The 19986-nt window shown below is 42.4% G+C and overlaps 1 protein-coding gene and 1 pseudogene across 2 annotated transcripts in view; one reads left to right on the top strand and one right to left on the bottom strand.

The window, feature by feature from the left end:
* LCLAT1 (lysocardiolipin acyltransferase 1) overlaps window positions 1–19986 on the bottom strand; it is a 157505-nt gene that overhangs the window by 121302 nt on the left and 16217 nt on the right. The window lies entirely within an intron of this gene.
* Window positions 16136–18171, top strand: LOC103114261 (1-phosphatidylinositol 4,5-bisphosphate phosphodiesterase delta-1-like; annotated as a pseudogene).

Raw genomic sequence — 19986 nt, 5'->3', positions numbered from 1 at the left:
GGGTCCATGCTCCCAGAGGGATAGAGAATGGGAAAGCTATTGGGGAGGGGATGGGATATGGAGATTCGGTGGTGGGAACTGTGTGGAGTTGTACCCCCCATCCTATGATTTTGTTAATATCTCCTTTCTTAAATAAAAAAGAAAAGAAAAAAAAAACAGAGGAAAACAACAAAGTATGGACTGGAAGATAGCTCTCTTAGAAGAGGACACACTCAGGGGAGTCGGGCAGTAGCACAGCAAGTTAAGCGCACATGGAGCAAAGCGCAAGGATCCCGGTTCGAGCCCCCGGCTCCCCTGCTACAGGGGAGTCGCTTCACAGGTGGTGAAGCAGATCTGAAGGTGTCCATCTTTCTCTCCCCCTCTCTGTCTTACCCTCTCCATTTCTCTCTGTCCTATCCAAGAACAACGACATCAATAATAACTACAACAATAAAACAACAAGGACAACAAAAGGAAAGGAAAGGAAAGGAAAGGAAAGGAAAGGAAAGGAAAGGAAAGGAAAGGAAAGGAAAGGAAAGGAAAGGAAAGGAAAGGAAAGGAAAGGAAAGGAAAGGAAAGGAAAGGAAAGGAAAGGAAAGGAAAGGAAAGGAAAGGAAAGGAAAGGAAGAAAGAAGACACTCTTCTGTGCTGGATTCTAGACCCCAGGCACCACATGGGAGCACCATTCAAATGGAGAGATTCAGGAAAGGTAGAACAGTGTGCAGCTGTGCTATCTCTTCTTCTCTCTCCATTTCTTGTCTTGGACCCTTTATCCAAAAAAAAACCAAGTCCTTAGAAGTGGTATAATCCCACAGATATAAAGACCAAGTGAAGACCTGGTATGATTAAAAAAAAAAAAAAAAAAAAAAAAAAAAAGGCAAAGCACTGGTAATATGTGCTCAATATATATTAACTCCATTTCTAACAAAATTTGTCATAAACTGTTAGGAATTTTAAGTTACAAAAGGACTGAATCTTCATCCCAAAGATGTGTAAGAAATCCAGAGACAAAGAGAGAAAGGTAAAATCTTGTGAAAGAATTCATATTTAAGCAATAATATATTAAAGGTTTTCTTTCTGGCTTAACTAAATAACTTGATATTTATAATTGTTTATATTATATTTATTATATGATATCATTAATATTCTTACTTACGTGTTATTTTGATACTTTTTATATTTTTCTATTTTTTTTCTTTTTTTTTTAATGCCACCAGTTATCACTGGGGCATAATGCCTACATGATGAATCCATGGCCATTTTGACTTGCTTCTTTCTTTCTTTCTTTCCTCCTTTCTTTCTTTTTCTTCCTTTCTTTCTTTCTTTCCTCCTTCCTTCCTTCCTTCATTTCTTTTTTTTTAATTTTTTTTTTCCTCCAGGGTTATTGCTGAGCTTGGTGCCTGCACCATGAATCCACCGCTCCTGGAGGCCATTTTTTTTCCCCTTTTGTTGCCCTTGTTGTAACCTCGTTGTGGTTATTATTATTGCCATTGTTGATGTTCATTTTTGGATAGGACAGAGAGAAATGGAGAGAGGAGGGGAAGACAGAGAGGGGAAGAGAAAGACAGACACCTGCAGGCCTGCTTCACTGCCTGTGAAGCGACTCCCCTGCAGGTGGGGAGCCAGGGGCTGGAACCGGGATCCTTACGCTGGTCCCTGCGCTTTGTGCCACATGCGCTTAACCCGCTGTGCCACCGCCCGACCCCCCTTCCTTTCTTTCTTTCTTCCTTTCTTTCTTCCTTCCTTCCTTTATTCCTTTCTCTTTTTCTGTCTTTCTCTCTTCCTTACATTCTTTTATTTCTAACAAGAGTCAGAGAAATTTAGAGGGAAGAAGGAGGTGGAGAGGGAGAAAGACACTTACTTCATCACCGCTTGTGAAGATGAAGAAATTAACTTTCATTTGGGAAAGCACAGTCATCCCCATGTTTAAAGACCCAGGTTCAAGATCTTGGTGCCTCTCTACATGGGGATGAAATGACTGTGCTTTACCAAATGAAAGTTAATTTCTTCATCTTAGTTAACTAAATAAAAAGCTTTCTGATAGAGCACTGTGTTTGATCAAGAAATTCCAGATTTGCTGTATTTTGAAGATTAACAGCAATAAAAATATTATTCAGAACTTCACTCATCAGAGTCTTTCAGCTTGTTCTCTCTCTCTCTCTTTCTCTCTCTCCAAATACAAGGAATTTTCACAAGCAAAATCATATGCTTGACTACCTAGGAGCACTTAATTTTCAAAGTGAGCGGGATAAGTACATTGGCCTACAGTTTGAACAATTTAACAACTCTGCTTGGGAGCAGTCACAGTAATACATTCTTTCACTCTGACTGACCTACACAGAGCCTATCCTTGTACTGATAATGACTTCAGACTCATAACTGGACAGAACTGATCATTGGAGACTAAACAATGGAACACAACTTGGCTATTTTCTCATTACTTTACCAAAAGCATGTCCCAAGACATTCTTTGCTATCTCCTGCGCATAGAAGGAATGATTACATATGTTCAATAGCTGTGAATGTGCACTGTCTCCCCTCAGCAATATACATGCTTTTTCTAGAATTTCTATGTACACAGAGACCATTATATCACCTTAACTCTACTCAGAATAAAATCAAACATGAATACACCTCTTTCCTCTTTGAAGATTGTTCTACAATTGATGTAAGCCAGACTAACTTTTTAGTTTAAAATTTATCTACTTGCCAACAAATTTATTATTAAACTATTCCTGTGATTTAAAAAAAAAAAAAAACCCAAAGCACCTATGCAGGATCAAATTTAGAACTAAGAATCAGGTCTCCTAACTCCTAGTTCAGTATTCTTTCTCAATACTCCCTACAGAAGGTGAAAGCAGCATTGGCTTCATTCAAAATAAGGCAACTGGGGAATCCCAAGCTTCTACAGGAATGTGCAATTTGATTATTTTAAATTTCCATCTCTGTGTGTCTTTTCTCTCACATGGTGTCATGTCAAACTGTTACATACAGAAGGCAAGGCCACAATGCAGGAAATTCAACCAACACTGGAGGAGGCAGTCATTCAGGCTACACGATCTACAGTCGTTCAGACTGTATGTTCATAGCCTCTAAGCCCCAGGCCAAGTTTGGCAAAACCAAACTTCTCACAACTCAGCATATGCCTGTGCTCTTTTCCTTTTGCAAATATCTTAAAATGTTGAAACGAGTCAGCAGTCATCATTAGTGCGTAACAGCACTTACGGGGCTCAAGACGCTAGGCAGAGAGCTGGGCCACTGAATGGTATTACATTACCTCACAGGCCTGTGTCAGCGGGGGCTATTACGGTCCCATTTTAGAGATGAGATTGAGACACGTAAAGGTCATACACTTAGCCAGAGTCCCAAAGTGAGGCGACTGTAATGGAGACAAAAGTGCTTGCTATCAAACATTTCCCCTTAGAGCAATTTTAAATTTTAGAAAAACTGTCTTGCTGGTGCAGAAATTCCCCTACACCAACACCCAGCACCTCCTACAGACACTAGCGTGGCATGTTTGTCACAATGAATGAAATAGTACTAATGTTTTTATTAACTATTTTATTTTACTGAAACTGCCTTAGCTCTTTTGGTCAGATATCCTTCTATTCCAGGCTCACTCAGGATACCATTTGACATCTACAGTTAGGTCTCCCTGGGCTCTTCTTAGTGCTAACAGGTCTTCAGAAATTCCTTCTTTTTAATATGCCAAGATACTGAACTGAGGCTCCAGAAGTGCCTTGCATCAGAGAGGGTATAATGACTTCCCTACAAATCTTCTAGTTATCCCAACTGCTTGTCCCTAGAATTTTTCAAAGGCCTTTGTGTGGTCAGTGTGGTGTGCCTGAACTGGCAGATCAATCACATCTGGAATGTGGATGCTACAATAACAACTCCCCCGACACACAACAAATGCCCTAGCACATTGTATACTGAAAAGAATGTCTGAGTAAGCTGTCATGGTACAGAAGCCCTCGTGACTTCGAGCCATGAGCAGTATCATTCCCAGAAGCAGGATCAAGCTGGCAATGTGTTAACTTCTCTTGGTCACCATACTTGCTGTCCACATGGCTATGGAAAAATATAAACTAGAAAAATTTTTAAATGCTCAAATAATTCCTATTTACTTTTACCTAATGGCAGTGGTGCTTACAAGATATTATTAAATTTATTATACACATTTTAGGATTAAGTTGTAGTCAGTGCTAATTATAACATGCCTGGAAAAAATTTTAACTTACGCTGATTAAAATTCTATTTATAAAGGAAAAAAATCTAAACCACAGAAACAGTGCTTAGTTTAGAACAAGAACATGCACATAACTGCCAAACACAGTCCCTGTTTAGATGTCTCTATTACTGAAACACTGTAATTACAAAAAGCCAAAATGAATTTCTAAATGTTTCAAGATGAAATAGTCCTTGCATAATTTTCAAGGCTTATAATTACTTTCCTAAAAAGGTAAATACTCCCAAGTTTTAATGTAGTACTAACTCTAGAAGTTACACAGATTGAAAATTCTAGTTAATTCTCAAATGGAAGCCGCCTATGAAGTTCAGAACATTTAAACAATCAAGTGCTAAACAGTACTGGGAAGCGTGGGGCAGTGGTTGGTTAATTTCCTATGGTGATCTGTGGATAACACAAATCCCCAAGTTTACTCAAAGGACTTCATGTCTGCTAGTGAGCACCCCCCAGAGTCCCCACTCCCCATTCCTACACCTGGCCACTCAGCAAATAAATAAATAAATAAAATAAAAAGTCCATCTCATGCTGCCAGATCCAAAGGCCATATCTCTATGCTCACTTTTCTCTCCCACCAGGCAGGATCCCACAGAATGGCTACTTCCTCCTTGGTGTGCTGGCCTCTCCTGGCTGCCGTGATTCCACTTCTTGGGCTTTCTCTGACCTCACAGCAGTTCATTCTCGTTCATTCTCATTCTCTCTCTCTCTCTCTCTCTCTCTCTCTCTCCCTCCCTCCCTCCCTCTCTCCCTCCCTCCCCTGGACCTTTGAATGCCAGGGCTTCCTACCATAGAGACAGAGAGTGCCTTCTCTCCTTCCTCTATGTTATGCTCATGCTGACCTTCCCAAAATAACTCTCTATCACAGTCCTCTCCTGGGTTCCAGATTCACAGACTCAGCTATGGCCTGTCACCTGGGTGTCTACCAATTCTAACAAACTGAATGCATCAGAATAAGCTTCATGACTGCCCTCCCACACAGGGCCACCCAGATTCTCTACCAAGAATCCTAGAGGTCATCTTCCGTTTCCTGTCCTTCACTTCCCAAACTCAATAAAATCAACAAGATGACTGTCAACCTAATTCCCAAAATATATCCTACATCTAACATTTTCCACAAGTTTCCACTGCCACCACCGTAGCCTGAGCCATCATTATCTTTTGTTTTAACTGCTACAGACTTCCTCTCATTCTTGGCCAAATCATACTCTCCCCCTGGCCTCCTCTAGAGCATTTCTCCATATTGTGGCTGAAAAAAAAAAGCACTTAAACTATGACATCTTATTGTTTCCCTAGTTAAGATCCTGTAATGGCTCTCCTTTGAGTTGATAATAAAAGTTGAATTGCCATCAAAATCTTATGAGCTGTGTCTCATTTGTCTTTCTAAGTCTATCATCTCCCACTTCCCTTGCCCTTCAGTCCAACCACTCCACTCACTCCTGTCCAGTGTCCAACAGTCACTTCCTGCCTTGGGCCTTGGGGCCAACTGGCCAGGCTCCCCATGTCTTGCCTGCCTCCCTTTCTTCCTTTTTTGGTGCCAGCTTAATGTCACTAAGGTTGATCACTGCTTAAAGGAAGCTCACTTTAGCAGTTCATTCTCCACCTCAATCCTGCTGCACATGTGGCTCTCATTGCTACTTACAGTTATTTTAGTCATTTGTCTGTTTTTTTCTTGTTTGAGCTTGTCACACCCTCTAGAATTTTAGTTCCATCTTTCTGTGGTTGGAAGGACCATAGTGATTTTATTCACTATCAAAGCCTAGGCATAAGACACAAACACCTGGAAAGAGCTTAATTATAAGTGTTTAATGGCTTAGCATAAAAAAGGAAGAGTCTGTCTTCCCTTCCTCTCTCCATTTCTCTCTGTCCTATCCAACAACAACATCAATAATAACTACAACAATTAAAAAAAGGGCAACAAAAGGGAATGAATAAATAAATATTTTAAAAAAGAAGAGGCAGAGAAACTGATACTACCATTTAAGAGTTTTTTCAGGGGATAGGGTAGATAGCATAATGGTTATACAGAGACTCTGGTGCCTGAGGCTCCATAGTCCCAGGTTCAATCCCCCATACCATCATAAACCAGAATTGAGCAGTGCTCTGGTAAACAATACAAAATGAAAGTTGAAAAAAAAAAAAAAGAATTGAACTTTGGGGGCCAGGAAGTGGCACACCCGGTTGAGCGCACCTGTTACAATGCATAAGGACCTGAACTCAGGACTTCAGTCTCCACCTGCAGGGGGAATATCTTACAAGAGGTGAAGCAATGCTGCAAGTGTCTCTCTGTATCCTTCCTTCTCTAATACCCCCTTTCCCTCTTGATTTCTGGATGTCTCTATCCAATAAATAAATAAAAATAATTTTTAAAAAGTTTTTTTCAGGAATTCAAAAACAGGTATAAACAAATGTGGGTCAGTTGAACAAAAACAGGTATACTCCAACCACTGTTACTTTTACTATTGAAACTTTTCGTATGGAGTCCTTTCTAGTTGAGGATGACAATACAGCAAATATAAAATGTAGAAAAGGAAAGACACCACATTACACGGAAGGACTTCTAGTTTCCAATGTGCTTTCAAAAGTTTACCTCAGTTGAAATACAGAAGGCAGGTATTATTTCTATTTTAGTCCATATAAGACTCAGCCTGTTCAATGAATTGCCTGAAACGCTTTTTTGTGGTATAGTTGATGTTTGAACCCATTTCTTCTAATCCTAATCTAGTTAACCCTTCCTTGTTTCTTTTCTGTATTTCGTTTCTGTGCACACTCACCTTTTTTGAATAGAAGCATACAGGGAAAAGTATAAACCCTAATTGTAAACTTGACGGATTTTTACAAAATGAATGAACCCAGATTAAGGTAGAATACTATCTGCAACCCAGAAGTTTCTTTCATGCAAGCTCCCTCTCAATCATTAAGAGACCCCTATAGTAACCACCAAGCTAACACATAGGACTATCACTAATCTTTCTTGTTTTTAATGGAAACTACATGAAATCAGCAAGTCTATACTCTCCTTTACCTGGTTTGTTTGACTCAGAATTGTGTTTGTGAGATTTATCTATGTTAGTAAATGTAGTGCTACTTCATTCTTTTTTGCTGTGTGCAGTAATACTTAATTATACAAACATACCAGAATTTATCTATCCTTCTGTCAGACGCCTGAGAATTTCCTAGGCCTTAGCTATTCTGAATAACATTGCTGTGGTCATTGTGACTGTGCAGATGAAGAAACAAAGGCCTAGAAACACAGCAGTTGGAAACCCCCATGTCCCAGGTCCCAGCAGGCTTGACTTCCCCTTTACTCTAGGGGCAGTTAGCAAGCAAAACTCCATCTGAATCTTAGCATAAACATGTTTCAATGCTCACAAAATCAAGTCTTAGGTTACAATTACCATGCCAAATATTACTGAACTAATTCCCGAAATTACTTTCCTTAGAACTTCTAAAAAAAAAAAAAACAATAGAGGGTGGTACATCTGCTTTACATTGTATGAAAAGACCCAAGTTCAAGTTCCTGTTCCCCCAGCGGCAAGAGTAGGGGGAAGTTTCCTGAGCAATCAAGTGGTTGCTCTTTCTCTTCCTTTCATTATCTTCCCCATCCCTCTCCATTTCTGTCTGACTCTAGCCAATAAATAAATATTTAAAAAAAAAAAACTCTTAAAGAGTAGCATTCAATGAGATTGTAGCATTCAATGAGATTGTAATGTTGGGTGGAGGAATTAATCTATGTTCCTACAAATCACTATTCCACAGAGGCTTATCTAATACATAGTCAAATAAAAATTTGGTTCCCCAATGAGAAAGCTTCCCAGTTGAGAATTCTATCAAAATATGAACAGAGAAGATCAAAGTTCCAACTTATAAGGTGGCAGCCCTCCAAAACATAACATTCAAGAAGGCTCGTAGAGTTCAGAATACATTTCTTATAGAAATTATATGATGCACAGTGATCAAGTCTAGTTTTCTCCAAATAGCACTAAAAACACAATCCTGACCACAGTTAAATACCTAACTTGTAAGGCTGATCTCTGCATCTGACTGCTCCACTGTCTACTCTAAACTACGGGAGAAGCAAGCCTGTGTCCCTGCTTTTTCTCCCAAATGCCTCTGTGCCCAGTTTAAGCCTATTTCCTTTTTATCCCTCGCCAACACTCATCATTCTGTGCTCCCAGATCCTGTGCCACAAAATTCAGGCCACAACTTATCCTGTAATTCCCACCCCTTAAATAGATGTTTGAGATCTTTACCAGGAGGAGAAGGAAGGAAAGGGAACAAAATCTTGAGAAGATATAAATAGGATAAACAAGTAAGGGGGGGAAAAAATCACAAAATCATAGAAAGCAGTATGGCCTTGTTTTTGTCCAAAAGTGCATGGAGTCACATGGGATTTTTCTAAGCTTCTATCTTCATTGAAATAGTCTTCTACACTCCTCCTAGAGTTTAAAATCCAAAGTTAGGCACTTCTGAGTATCTCCTCTTTCCCTCTAACATTCTCACTTATTTCTTAGGTCTTAAACAGAAGGACAAAAAGAGGAACATGTAGAAACATCAAGTCTAACTTGGGGCACTGGCACCCCTGGCTGAGCACACATGCTATATGCACAAGGATCTGGGCTCAAGCCTCTGGTACCCACCTGCAGGGGAGAAGCTTCATGAGCAGTAAAGCAAAATGGCCACCAGAAGTGGTGGATTCCTTGTGCAGGCACCAAGCCCCAGTGATAACCCTGGTGGCAAATTAAAAAAAAAAATATCAAGTTTTTGGGTACACATGGGTCATTCATCTCTAATTTACATACAAATTAGGAACTATGTATAAAAGTTTAGGAGCTCAACCTCCCCCCACACACTGGATTTGACTGGAAAAAAAAGTTCAGGAGCAAAGTAGTCTACAAAAAACTATAGACAATTTCCCCCAAGTGAATAAAATCTACTTTCAGTGCCACAATATAGCATAATCTAACACTTGTTTTTTCCTTATGGTTCACCTTCTTATTTCAGTAATTTAACTGAATATATTTTCCATAATGTCTGTACAACTAATTCTGACAAGAGTATACTATAAAATAGGTCTAAACCAAGGTATCAAAGTGAGCTCCCAATCTGATGAATTAATTTATTATAAATGGGAAAATCAATTTCCTTCTATTTTACCTTATTCTTTTATTGCCACCAGGGTCATCAGTGGGGCTCAGTGACTGCACAATGAATCTACCACTCCTGGTGGCCATTTTCCATTTTTTCTTTCTTTTCATATATATATATATATATATATATATATATATATATATATCAGTTATTTATGAGAAAGATAGGGGAGAGAGAGAGAGAATTAGACATCACTCTGGTACATGTGCTGTTGGGGATTGAACTCAGGACCTCATGCTTGAGAGTCCAATGCTTTATCCACTGCGCCACCTCCTGGACCACTTTTCTTTTCCTCTTTCTGTATTAAACAGGACAGAGAAAATGAGGACAGAGAGACAGAGAAAGAGAGACACCTGCAGGCCTGCCTAACCACTAGTAAAGCTTTGCCCCTGCAGGTGGGGAGTGGGTGCTCAAACTCAGATCCTTGCACATGGTAATACGTGCACTCATCCAGGTGCACCACTGCCCAGACCTGAGAAATCAATTTCTTTAACACTTACTCTAGGTGATAGAAGCAAAAAGACATGACCTTAAAACACAGTAAGGAAGATGATAAATTAATATAAATCTTTATCATTCTAGTCTATCAAATAAGTCTTTAGAATAAGTACCTTATGGGTCAAAAAATTAAAGACTTAATTTATTAATAAATACCAGCACATCACTCTAGCACATGCAATGCTGAGGACTGAACTCAAAACTTCATGCTTGAGAATCTAACACTATCCACTGCACAACCTCCCAGGAACTGGGCAATAATCCTAAATTAAGGCTAAGAAATCACACTCTAAAGTGTACCAATGCAAAGAGAGTATCTTCATAATAATCTCACCCAGCATGACACAGGTAACTGAGCACCCATCACCCCATTAGAGAGCTGTCAACCTGTAAACAATCACCCACCCACCCTACTCCTCACAAACCTGTTTTACTTTCATTTGCGATCCACTTCCAACTTTCTTTTCCTCCATATAAACATACAGCATTTTGTTTTGTTTTTGCTTTTCCTTTGAACTAGCATGCTACTTAGCTGGCCTTTTTGTTGATTAAATGTTAAATAAACTCCTTTGCACATGTTTATTTTTTCTATCTGTGTAAGTCATTATATTACTATTTAACCACACAAGTCAACTTTCTCATGATTGGTAACAATAGACTGATAAGTAGTTAGATGTTATTAGTGTGTATACACATACACACACACACACACCAAACAATGAATATGAAAATATGAACTGGACTAGAAAGGTCAATCTCTCAAAATAATATAATGAACAGACTTCCAGCTGTTGAAACACCCATCCCTTGAGGATTGGGGGGCATGAATGAAGTCATGAGCACTGGATAAAGTGAGGAAATAAACTTGCAAAGTGGACCTTCAGACTAAGGTACTGGTAGAATCACAGCGCATCCCCATACTTCCTTGAAGGAGTAGCGCATCCCCATACTTCCTTGAAGGAGTCCCCTTCAACCTCTTAAAACAAGCACAATCCAAGGGCAGAATTCACACCAGGAGGGAAAATAAAAAACAAAACAGATTATTAGTCACTGATCTCTAAAAGTCTCAAAAATCTCCTCTTCTTTCTAATGCATCCACCCATTCACAAAAGTACATGAATTTCTATGTCACTGAAAGAAGAAATCCACACAAAAGTCTCTAGAGGGGGTCAGGTGATGATGGCACACCTGGCTGAGCATACACATTACTGGGTTCAAGGCTCCAGTTCCCACTTGCAGCAAATAAGTGTTGTGGGTGTGCGTCTCTTTCACCTCTCTCCCTCTCTATATCCCCAGCCCCCTTCCCTCTCAATTTCTATCTCTATCCAAAATAAAAATATATTTTTAAAAATAGAGTAAATTGATGGAGAATTGTAAAGGAAATGTGACACATGTTGATAACTAAATCAAAGGAGAAGCTTCATAACCAAATGGCCTAAGTCAGGAGACAAGGATAGCCGATAAGTCCATGGGTCCTTCTATCTACCTGCTCTCTCTATCCTGAGACACTAAACTAGATGTCAGGGCCCCTCACTAAGTGAGAGGCACGCTGTGAGGGTTAATTTTATGGCCTACTCAGATGAGAATTTTTTCCTAATTCTATCTGTGAAATGGGACTAGCATATAGACTGGAGGGTCAGCAAATAGACTAACCTCTCTAGTGAGGGCAGACAACACTCACTCTGTGATGGGTTCGAAAAAACTAAAAGCAAAAGAAAAGTCTCCTGGTTCTGCCTCCCTCATTGAGCTGGGCAGTACATGTCACCTTCTCCAGCACTTGGATTTACAGCACAGAAACCAACTGGTTCTCAGGCCTTCAGACTTAAACTGAATTACACTACTGCCTTATTGCTGAGGGCAGGTCATGGCACTTCTTAAGCTGAAAACTTGATAGCTATGTAAACGAGACAGTTCTGACCAGATGCAATGAGATGAATTAGCAATCAAACATTTTTTTTTAGTAAAGGAAAACTTTTTTCCAAAAGGAAATACCTGCTCTTCATTGACTGGGGAAGCAATGCACACAATTATCAACTGTCTTCGGAAACAACACTCAATTCATTGGCATTTAAACTCCAGGAAGGAAGGGAGAAAGGTCTAATTAAAATTTGTGTGATCGATGCAAATATAGTGCTAGGCACCACATTCACCCCAGATAATCCTTTCCTCACCTCTACTAACAAAAAGGCTAATTTAATGCCTTATTAAATATGGTACAAAAAGGAAGTGGGATAGATAGCATAGTGGTTGTGCACTAGACTTTGACAACTAGGCTCAATCCCTGGCACCACCATAAGCCAGAGTTGAGCAGTACTCTGGTCAGTGTATCCTTCTCTCTCTCTCTCTCTCTCTCTCACACACACACACACACACACACACACACACACACACACACTCACTCACATACACACACACACACACTCACACACACATACACACACTCACACACACACACACACACACTGGGAAAACTTAAAAGATTAAATTATTCTAACAGGACTGTTGGGGCTTTTCCTAAAAATAGTTAAGAAAACTAAAAATTTGAGCCGCCGGCTCCCCACCTGCAGGGGAGTCGCTTCACAGGTGGTGAAGCAGGTCTGCAGGTGTCTGTCTTTCTCTCCCCCTCTCTGTCTTCCCTCCTCTCTCCATTTTTCTCTGTCCTATCCAACAACTATGACATCAGTAACAACAACAATAACTACAACAATAAAAAAGGGCAACAAGAGGGAAAATAAATAAAATTTTTAAAAAGAAAACTAAAAATATCTGAAATGACTAGGAATGGCAATAACCTCCTGCCTCTATTTAAAAAAAAAATACTATAATCTATCAGAATGCCACTAAGTTACTTATAAAGAAGACAAGCAACAGAATGGTTTGTCAAATGCAAACTCTTATTATTAAAAGGTTTCTGTTTTTTCTGAGCAACTTCTAATATGTGATCTTGAACCCTTTCTCTTATGTTCATCCAGGGGGGAAAAAAAGCTGACCAGTATTTATTAACATTTATCTCAAATCATGAAAAAAAAATTTTATTTTATTTCATTTGTTTTGTTTTTACAAACATTTGAAAGTTCCCTATGTTCCCAATTGTGACACTTTGGGTTATTTAAAGTTTTACAATTAAACCCACTTAGAAAGACTGAAGAATTCAAAAGAAAAATAAAGGCACGTCTAGCTGGCATGACATTCAGGATGAACACTGAAAGCTCTCCCCTCTGATAAGGCACCGTGTGGAGATGCTACTCAGCACTGCACTAGGAGTGCCAGACAGAACAATGCGGTAAAAAAACAAACAAACAAAAAAAAAAAACAAGAAGAAAGAGATAAAGACAGAAAGAAAGGCCACCAAATTAAAAAGAAAATCCCAAGGAACCCACAAAAAACTACTAGAACTTCCAAAAGACTAGAACCATCTAGAAACGCATTTTAACCAAGGTACCAAAAAAAAAAAAAAGTCATCAATTAATGGGAAGACATCTCATGTTTATGGATCAAAAGTCTTATCACGGTTAAGATGACAATACTGCCCAAAGCAATCTATAGAGTTAATGTAACCTCTACTGACATCCCAATTATCTTTTTTGCAGAACCAAAACTCACTCTTTCTCCAGACCTCCTACTCTTATCCTGCCCCAGAGTTCCTTGCTTTGGCACAGCACACCACTCTGTGAACACCAAGTTTCATCCTGGGTTCTCCCTTTCGAACACTGTCTCCCAAGTTCCACCTACATGTGGAGTCATCCCTCCCTTCCTGACTCACCCCACCCGACACTTTTCCTTGTGCTTCCAGTTGAGGTGAAGCAAAGATTGAGCTTTTAGAGTTTCTGTTCTGAAGTTGAGGTCTTTGATAGTTGGCCTTTGGTTCACCAGCACTGGTCATATCATTCTGTCCTTTCTGCCCCCCCTTTTCCTATATGTTTGCTCCTTTTGGTGCTGTTGTTGGAGTTCTCATTTCATTTCTACCACAGATTACTTCATTTGGGACAAACAGCTTTTTAAATGGGAAAAGTACTTGACCAGACATTTTTTTGTCATCAGTTAACTTGTTCTAACAGTCACTAGAAACAAAATACCATAAGGGGTAGGGAGTGTTAACTTCCCTTTACTGAACCAAGACTAGTCTTATTAACCTTGTATTAGTTATTGGTAACTACCCTTGGCTCTTGTTGAAGAACAGTGATTCAAGTTACATATGCCATCAAAGTGACTTTAAAATAAAATTTGCAGGTTTTAGAAATGCATGTACCTGAGAGGGTTACCCAGCAATCAACCTCTCTCTCACTTCTACATTAAAGGTGGGGTCTTTTTACTGATAGGATTTTCTTATTTCCTAAGCATACTTTACATAGTTGGTTAATTTTTAAATGAATTTTCAACAAACTACTTTCTAAAACCTGCAATTTTTATTTTTATTGTCTACATTTTTCCAACAACCATGTTCAACAAAGAAGCAAGTACAGAACCAGACCTTCCACCTTCTACTCCCCACAATAATGATCCTGGGTCCATGTTCCCAGAGGAATAAATGGGAAAGCTTTCAAGGGAGGGGATGAGATATGGAGTTCTGGTGGTGAGAATTTTGTGGAACTGTACCCCTCTTCTCCTATGGTCTGGTCAATATTTCCATTTTATAAATAAATTCTAAAAAGTATTTTAAAAAATTGGCTTTAAAACTAGAGTTCCTGGAGCCCTCTTTCAGCTTAATAATTTGGCTTAAGCAACTCACAGAAGTCATTAAAAACTAGACTTAAATAACTGCAGTTCTAGTATAACGAACACAACACCGAACAGCCAAGAGGAAGCTTGGGGAGGACAAGGTCTAGGGCCAGAGGCCTGGGGGCTCAGAGCTTCAGCACCCTGTCTTCCAGAGACAGTGTAACCCTGGGAACACCTCAACATGTTCTGGAAACTCCAGCATCCAGGGCCTTCGGCACAGAGACAACATTGACTGATTACTTGATTGATTAATTGACTGAGTGGTTGACGGATTAAGTCACTGTCCACATGCAGCTCTCAGCCCATCCAGAGATGGCTGAGGCATAGGAGCTTTATCTGACTGGAGCGGCCAGTCCCTCCACCCTAAAAACTATTTGAGGGTTCTCTTACTTCATTAGCATAAACTCAAGTAGGGTTTGGGGCTCATTATGAATAGCACAAGATACTATATCACTTGGGAAATTTCAAGGGTTTTTGAAGCACTGTGTGTAGACCAGGGAAAACCAGATTGGTTACCCTATCACATATACAATAAATGGAAGCTGTTATTTTAGAAACCAACAAGTAGGCTGTTACCATAATGCAAGCATAAAGATAAGGGTAGAAAAAAATCATCAAAAGCATAAGCATTAAAAATATAGGTTTGGGAGTTGGGGTATAAAGTTGCTACGAAGGCTCACACTGGCCTATCTGTACAGAAACAGCAACAGCCAGGCAGGGAACTGAGATTGGCTTCAAGAATCAGTTTAGCATCAGCCTGTTTGCAGCCGAGAGCAAGGACCCGGATTTCAAATGGGCACTGGGCAGACAAAGAACATGTGCCCAGAGACTGGTGGCAGCCTGGTCAGAATCAGCTGTCCACAAAGAGGAGAAATCCCTCGGAGGAGGGCCCCAGCTACAATGTCACAGGAGCACCTCCCTGAGCTGAAGCAAAACAATTCAGTGCGCACCGCACAAAATGTAAGGGCTGGACTGACGCTACGATACACTCCACTTAATATTTCAGACGCTAAACAAAGTGGCACCACGCTTTTAGGAGAAAGAATGACATGCCCAGATGCCAGACACCAAAGCTAGGTTTCTTTGATAGGAAAATCCCATTTTCTTTTCAATCAACAGGAAATTTACAAGCATTTCTCTAGCAGAAGTGTTTATTTTTCCTGAGAAAAGGTTACGGAACAATCAAAGACTATCTCAACAACAAAGCATAGACAGAACAACTCTGATAAATTCAGAACAGCTTCCTGTTCAGATACATGAAGCAAGATAAAGACTTCTAGCATGGAGCATTATAGTCACTCACAGCTTCCACAGTCCAGCCCTCGGAAAGGACATTCAGGAACCACACACTGCCCTGCAGGGTGCCCGTGGCTCAGTACCACAGTCTGTTTTTTTCCCACAATCCTCCTGTAGTCAGCTTCCCAGTAGAGAATCTCATTCTGACTTTTAACTAGGGAAAGAAACAGGGAGGGTAGTCTAGGGACAGTGTACTGGGCTGGCTGGCTGGCTGGTTGGATCATGTTGTTTAAAAGCTATTAACAGGCCATGGGACTCAGATACTCACGTGCTGACTGGATTGGTGAGCAGATCTATTAACTGGGGAAGCTGGAGGACTGGGCTGGTCCTAGTTCTTATGATGGTAAAGCCAAAATGTGGGTGAAACCAATATGTGCCCATCCCTCAGACTCCTGAGGAGGGGGCACCAATATTCCCTCTGGCACGGTCCTTAGAAATCCTGGTCAGACAGCGAGCTCCAAGGAGAGCATGGGCGGCAGAAGCAAAAATCAGAGGGAAGGATGAGAGAGAGAAAAAGAGAGGGAAGGAGGGAGGTAAAGAGAGAAAGAAAGGGAGGGAAGAGGAAAGGGAAGGGATGGGAGGGAAGGGAACACTTACCTGCTAGAAGACCAGCTCTCGGGGCCCAGCAGCACTGAAGCCGAAGTCTAGGCACTGTGCAAAGGCTGCCGCTGCCTAGAGCTCGACTGCTGGGAGACAGGCCTAACCTGGAGCCTACCATCTACTGTGGCTACACGTTTAGATCCAAGATCCTCCTCTGCAATGTGATCAGGGTCACTTGGGACTACGTCTTTGAGGAGGACACCTGCCAATGGGGTGGAATCCGAGGGGAGGGAGGAAGGGAATGGCAGGGAGTGGCCCACCCCTCCTGACCTGCTCCGAGTCCTCAGGCCTCCCCCCACCCGGGTCATCCTGCCCCTGGAGAGCCACTGCAGCCTGTTGCTGTAGCAGGAGCTAGTAATGGCCAAACACCTGTGCAACATCTGAGCCCACTGCTGCTGGACCAACCACTGGAGGCTGTCACCACCAGACTGCCTTCCCTGAGGTGTGCAGAGGGAAGTGGGGACCATAGGAGATGGCAGGGGACTGTCTGGGAGCTCAGCTGGGTCCTGGCCAACAGCTCCTCCATCCTAAGCAACTCAAGGGGACAAACTTGCCGGTGGGGAAGAAGTCGGGGGGGGGGGGAGGGGCTCCTGCCCCAGGGAGTGGAAGGAGGTTCTGAGGTCACTGTGTCAGATAAGGACAGGATGCTGAGGTGGAGGACCGGGCAGTGAGGTGCTGAGTGCAGCAGGAGCCCAAGGAAAAGCTCGGGCTAGTTCAGGAGCTCTCAAACGTGGTCATCTATTGCAGGAGCTCTCAAACGTGGTCATCTACTGCAGGAGCTCTCAAACGTGGTCATCTACTGCAGGAGCTCTCAAACTTGGTCATCTATTGCAGGAGCTCTCAAACGTGGTCATCTACTGCAGGAGCTCTCAAACGTGGTCATCTACTGCAGGAGCTCTCAAACGTGGTCATCTATTGCAGGAGCTCTCAAACGTGGTCATCTACTGCAGGAGCTCTCAAACTTGGTCATCTATTGCAGGAGCTCCCACTTCCCGGGCTTCCCCAGCCCTGTCAGCCCCTGGATGGCTTCCTGTCAGATGGCTTCCTTCTCCAAAAACCACGTGCTCTGGATGCTCTAAGAATCAGGAAACAGGGGGCTGGGCAGTGGCGCACCTAGTTGAGCACACATGTTACAGTGCGCAAGGGCCCAGGTTCAAGCCCCCGGCCCCCACCTGCAGGGGGAAAGCCTTGCGAGTGGTGAAACAGGGCTGCAGGTGTCTCTCTGTCTCTCTCACACACTATTCTGGCTGTCTCTATCCAATAAATAAAGATAATTTTAAAAAATTAAAAAAAAAGAATCAGGAAACAGCTTTGTCCTCCACAATGGGAACCACCTGAGCAGGATCTACCCTGCCAGGAGGAGGCCGAACTCCTCCAAGTACTACCTGGTGGGGATGTGGAGTGAGGGCTGCCGGATCCTGGCCCTGAACTTTCAGTCAACTGGGCCAGAGATGGGATGTGTACCTGGGCCCTCCCAGGACAATGGGGGCTGCGGGTATGTGCTGAAGTGGATTCCTGTGGGATCCCAACTCCACCTTCAACTCCCAATCCCTGAAGAAGGGGCCCTGGTGGACCCGGAAGCAGCTCCATGTCAGGGTCATTCAGGGCAGCAACTGCCCAAAGTCAATAAGAGCAAGAATTTGATCATGGATCCCAAGGTGTTTGTGGAGATGTATTGGGTGTGACCAATGAACAACCTCATTGGCCAGTGCACCATCCCTGAGCTGCCTCAAGCAGGGTGAGCACCATATTCACCAACTGTCCAAGAATGGAAGCCAGTGGCCACCTGCCATCCTTTTCGTGTAGGTGTCCCTCCAGGAGTAGACTAGGGGACCTGAACAGCTGCCTTCTGTTCCAACACGTTCTCTGTGCTGCTGTCTCTTGGGGCCCCCAGGAGCTGGTCCAGTCCTCAGATTCATCCTTGATTCCATTAAGAACACTGCAGCCCTCTTCTGGCTAGCCCCAGGTTGAGGGTTTTTATAAAAGAAAAAAGAAGGAGGAGAAGGAAGAGAAGAAGAAAGGATAGGGGGAAGGGAGGGAGGGGAAGGAGAGGGGAGGGGAGGGGAGGGGAGGGGAGGGGAGGGGAGAGGGGAGGGGAGGGGAGGGGAGGGGAGAGGGGAGGGGAGGGGAGGGGAGGGGAGAGGAGAGGAGAGGAGAGGAGAGGAGAGGAGAGGAGAGGAGAGGAGAGGAGAGGAGAGGAGAGGAGAGGAGAGGAGAGGAGAGGAGAGGAGAGGAGAGGAGAGGAGAGGAGAGGAGAGGAGAGGAGAGGAGGAAAAGGAAAGAGAAAAAGAAAAAAAGGCATGACACCCTTGCCCTACTACCTGAATCCAGATTCTAAAGCCAAACTGCAGAAACCATTTTGCATGAGACTTTGGAATCATTCTGTTAAGGCTGTTGCTGTGTCTCCTCATTCAAAAACCGCAAGTGTAGCTGAACAGAAAATAAAGATTCTACTGGCGAGAAGACAACTTACAAGTTGGGAAACAGGTCTGGCCAGCACTGTGGAGCAAGCTTCAGAAAAGGGAAGGGGAGTCTGGTTTCATGCTGAGTATAGTTGGGGAGATATGACAGTCCACATGCAGGGAAACCATGGCCCATGGAGGAGCATACAATGAACACACAAAATCACACATCCACACATCATGTGTACAGAAAGCAGAAGCAATGTTACTGAGTGTCTTAGCAAGGTAATGAGGAAATCAATCAAACAAAAACTCCATTCAGCCTCCACTGACCAGTTCTGGCCAGCCAGGGGGCTGGCGTGCCCATGAGCACAAAGATATATATAGGGCTCTCTGTCTCAGTGTAAATCAGGGGTGGGGAACCTTTTCTCCTGCCAAAGGCCATTTGGGTATCCACAACATCATTCCTGGGCCATTCCAAATTACCAACTTAAAAACTAGCACTCAATGTTGCCATGAAAACACTCCTGTTGCCCTGGCAGGGCCAGACCAAATGATTTACAGTCCTCGGGCTGGATGGTCCCCACCCCTGGCCTAATCAGAGCCAGTGGCTGCTCTCAGGAGTGGGCATCACATCTCCCAAATTACAAGACTGCCAGTCTGCTCTGGCTTTCTTAACTACAGTGAGTCCATCCCGGCTTTGATGCGAATAGAGTACAAAGGTGCACAAGACGTCGAGCATCGCTCACCTTTCTTTTATCCCCTTTTGTTGCCCTTGTTGTTGTTTTTAATTACTGTATTAGTTATTATTGTTGTTGTTACTGATGTCGTCCTTGTTAGATAAGACAGAGAGAAATGGAGAGAGGAGGAGAAGACAGAGAGAGGGAGAGAAAGATAAGACACCTGCAGACCTGCTTCACCACTTGTGAAGCAACTCCCCTGCAGGTGGGGAGCCAGGGCTCGAACCGGGATCCTTACCCCAGTCCTTGCACTTTGCACCACATGCGCTTAAACCAATTATGCCCTGCTCCCAACCATGCAACCCCCACCCAAAGAAAAAAAAAAAAACCTTAAGTAAAACACTGTGGAAAGTGAAAA

Source organism: Erinaceus europaeus, chromosome 3 (genome assembly GCF_950295315.1).
Source record: "Erinaceus europaeus chromosome 3, mEriEur2.1, whole genome shotgun sequence".
In the NCBI taxonomy this organism is placed as follows: Eukaryota; Metazoa; Chordata; class Mammalia; order Eulipotyphla; family Erinaceidae; genus Erinaceus; species Erinaceus europaeus.
This window is presented reverse-complemented; position numbering and strand designations above follow the sequence as displayed.